We start from the raw sequence: 4293 nt of genomic DNA, 5'->3' as shown, positions 1-4293 counted from the left end.
AAAGCACTAATAATTTGTCTTTCCTTGAAAATTTGGGAACCAACAGAGACAAGATGTTCTACATCTGCTAATTTTTCCTGTTTAAATAAAGGAAAGGTAGGCTATAAAGTAATATAATGATAAATAAAATGTAAAGGAATAATACTTTCATTTCTATCAGTCTAAATAAAATACCTTATTCTCTTAGTGCTATAGAAAATCTAAATAAAATTTCTCTTACTGATGAAATATATTCAAAAGTTTAATTGGGACTAATCGAATGAATTTCCCTATTAAAGTAAAGGAAAGATTGAAGTCGCTCCATTCTCCAAAAGTTCAAGATTGGTAACTAATTATGTTTTTGTTTTTTTTTTTTCTCATTAAACTTTGTTTTAATGGGTCTCAAAATTCTGTGACAGATTTTTGGTCAAATTGTTTCCATTAAAAAGTGATTTTAAAAACTAATAACTTAAAACTGTCACACACAAAAAGAAAACAAATGGTCCACAAAACACATTCTCCTTTCTTCCTGAAGGTTTTACGATGCATTGTTATCATTAACCAGTCTTTTACTATTAAACTTAGATGGCCAATTGGGAGAAACAGTTCTGAGACCAGTCTCCCACCACTGATTAAGACTGCAGTGGCAGGTGTTAGGGGTGATGTTCATTTAGCCTTCTGAGCTTTCTGGGCAGACTTGGTGACCTTGCCAGCTCCAGCAGCCTTCTTGTCCACTGCTTTGATGGGACCCACAGCAACTGTCTGTCTCATATTGCGAACAGTGAAACCACCCAGAGGTGGATAATCAGAGAAGCTCTCAACACACATGGGTTTGCCTGGAATCATGTCAACGATGGCAGCATCACCAGATTTTAAGAATTTGGGGCCATCTTCCAGCTTCTTACCAGATTGGCGATCAATCTTTTCTTTCAGCTCAGCAAACTTGCTAGCGATGTGAGCTGCATGGCAATCCAGTACAGGAGCATAGCCAGCACTGATCTGGCCTGGATGGTTCAGGATAACCACTTGAGCAGTGAAAGCAACTGCTTCTAATGGTGGGTCATTTTTGCTGTCACCAGCAACACTGTCATGACAAACATCTTGGACAGACATGTTCTTGACGTTGAAACCCACATTGTCACCAGGAAGAGTTTCACTCAAAGCCTCATGGTGCATTTCAACAGACTTACTTCAGTTGTGACACTGACTGGTGTGAAGGTGACCACCATGCCAGGTTTGAGAACACCAGTCTCCACTTGGCCCACAGGGACTGTACCGATACCACCAATTTTGTAGATGTCCTGGAGGGGCAGCTGCAAAGGCTTGTCAGTTGGGCGAGTGGGTGGCAGGATGCAATCCAAAGCTTCAAGTAGTGTGGTTCCACTGGCATTGCCATCTTTACAAGTGACCTTCCATACCTTGAACCAAGGCATGTTAGCACTTGGCTCCAGCATGTTGTCACCATTCCAACCAGAAATTGGCACAAAAGCTACTGTGTCAGGGTTGTAGCCAATTTTCATAATGTAGGTACTGACTTCCTTAACAATTTCCTTGTGTCTCTTCTGGCTGTACGGTGGCTCAGTGGAATCCATTTTGTTAACACCAACAATGAGTTGTTTCACACCCAGCGTGTAAGCCAGAAGGGCATGCTCACGGGTCTGCCCATTCTTGGAGATACCAGCTTCGAATTCACCAACACCAGCAGCAACAATCAGGACAGCACAATCAACCTGATATGTGCCTGTAATCATGTTTTTGATAAAGTCTCTGTGTCCTGGAGCATCAATGATAGTCATGTAATACTTGCTGGTCTCAAATTTCCACAGGGAGATGTCAATGGTGATACCATGATCACGCTCCACTTTTAATTTATCCAAGACCCAGGTGTCCTTGAAAGAACCCTTCCCCATCTCAGCAGGCTCCTTCTCAAATTTTTCAATGGTTTTTTTGTTGATGCCACCACATTTGTAGATCAGATGGCTGGTAGTGGTGGGCTTGTCCAAATCCATGTGTCCAATGATGACAATACTGATATGAGTCTTTTCCTTTCCCATGTTCGCTTTGATTCAGTGGTGATTTTCACTACACCTGTGCTCTCGTGGCAAACCCGTTGTGAAAAAGAACTAATTATATTTTGGGTATGTTCTGCTTGTTGCTTAAGTATCATCTATAAGCCTACACAAAAATGTTATTTTCTTTTCAATCGTTTAATGAATACTTTCACAGCTTTCCAAGTTAGGCCTCAGGTTATTTGGTGATGATAGAGTTATGAGCAAGAAACCAAAGACTTACAGTATAGTGTAATTAATCAACTTTCATTATAGGCACATTCATTTCACAAAATGATCAGATAAAACCACTATTATTATCTTCATTTTATTATGAGAACCTGTAGACTTAGAGAGAGCTTAAATAATTTGTCTAAGTACTTATAGTTTGAAATAATAAAATGGGATCCAAACAAGAAGTGCCATGTTTACTACTTGTGGTAGAATTGAATTCCATTGGAATTGAGCTATTTCTTAAGCATTCCATGATCATTAATACTTTTTCATTGTTTAGTTTATCTAATTTTAGATTTATATTTCCTATTGTATAGTTCAAATTTTTTGTTTGGTTATATACATAGTCTCCCTGTTTCTAATAATACTCTGGTTTTCTAGAAGAGAAAGCACGTCTGTTTCTTGTAAGTAGAATAATTGCTGACTTTTTAGTAACGTGGAAACAGTGCCATCTTCTGTCTATGTTCTCATCAGCATTTGAAAAGAAAGCCCTGAAAGACTATGTTAATATAGATCAGTGACAGGAAGCAAGAAATCTGCAGAGTTTACAATCTTGGCAAAATGCATTACATCTCTGAATACTTGCAAAGAGACTAATTATCTGAAAAGCCTCTCTAGGCAGAGACAAGTTTAAAACAGTGCTGTGTGATTAATTATCTGAAACCTCTGAGTAGCCATTCAGACAGCAGAATGAATAGGGAGGAGGCAGGAGAAAAGACGGTGACAGCAAAAGTGGCAAGTGATTGTACAGATTTGGGGTCAGCATAGTCCAAGGAAAAAAATAAACAGTTGGCTTGTTTGCTTGACCATTTGTTTATATATTTTTTTTCAATCTTCCCCTTTCCAGAAACATGCTGAATCTTGACAAGAACCCTTTGTCAAACAAGAAAAAAAAAAAAAGAAAAGATAGAAAGAAAATATTAAACCCTGAAGTTTCAATGCCAGATATTTTTTCCTCTGCACATGAAACATAGTTACCAAAATTAAGGCAAGGGCAAAAACTTAGACAAATGTGAAAATCTTGCAGGGTTGAATTTTTAGCCAAAAATCAATATGGGGGGCAAATTTATACAATTTTAAAAACTGTATTGTTAGCCTCACCATACTTTCCATGCATCTCAAGAAAGTAAAGTCCTAAAAATGCAAAGTTAAGTTCTTAACAAGAATATCTTTGATGCTAGTCATGTTAACTGCCAAGAATACAATTAGTCTTCCAAGAAACTTGATGAAATAGTGGAAACCTAAAAGGGACTAAATGGATTGTTAAAGTTGCCTTAGTCAAGGAGCTGTAAACACCTACAAAGCAAGACCATGTCTGTAAAGTGTGGCTTCGGAAAGACAACACACGATCTCACTCGTGTATTTATAGAATGTAAAACAGTTGATCTCATAGGGTTTGTGAATAGAAGGGCGGTTACAAGTGGCTGGGTAGAGTAGGAGGTATGAGGGATGAAGAAGGTTGATTAGCAAGTACTACATGATGGTTAAAAAGCTCTGTTGTGCTATTGCACGTAGATAAATCTATAAACAAATAAATATCTACATAAATAATACACTGTATTCTTTCAATGAAAAATCAGGAAAAAAGAATTTTGCATATTTTCACCATAAAGAAATGATAAGTGTTTGAGAAGATAATGGTTACCCTGATTTGAACATTACACAATGTATGCATGTACTAAAAAATTGTATGGTACCCCACAAATATGTATAATTTGTATTAGCTAAAAATAAAATGAAATTTTAAGTGTAGCTTTTGTGAGGACACTTTTTCCATAATTATTTTATATAATTAGTTTTTTCCATAATTGGTAAATCAAGCAGAGACAGAAACCTTGTGTGCTAAAAATACAATGTGTAACTGGAAATTTTCCTATATATCACCTGGGGAAAACTATCATTTAATTTTTGCTTAATCATTTACTATCTACTTCTTAGTGCCTGCATTTTTCTAGCATTTCACTAAAAAGATGCTAAGACAGTTTTCTTAGTACATGTCAGGGCAATTGTCATTCTATCAAAAGTCTTCAAA

General features: G+C 36.9%; 1 pseudogene; it reads right to left on the bottom strand.

Moving 5' to 3' along the window:
* Positions 1 to 343: 343 nt before the first annotated feature.
* On the bottom strand, positions 344 to 2033 carry LOC101721435 (elongation factor 1-alpha 1 pseudogene; annotated as a pseudogene).
* Positions 2034 to 4293: the final 2260 nt, after the last annotated feature.

Source organism: Heterocephalus glaber, unplaced genomic scaffold (genome assembly GCF_053883595.1).
Source record: "Heterocephalus glaber isolate CG9 unplaced genomic scaffold, H.glaber_assembly_v1.0 deba00000122, whole genome shotgun sequence".
In the NCBI taxonomy this organism is placed as follows: domain Eukaryota; kingdom Metazoa; phylum Chordata; class Mammalia; order Rodentia; family Bathyergidae; genus Heterocephalus; species Heterocephalus glaber.
This window is presented reverse-complemented; position numbering and strand designations above follow the sequence as displayed.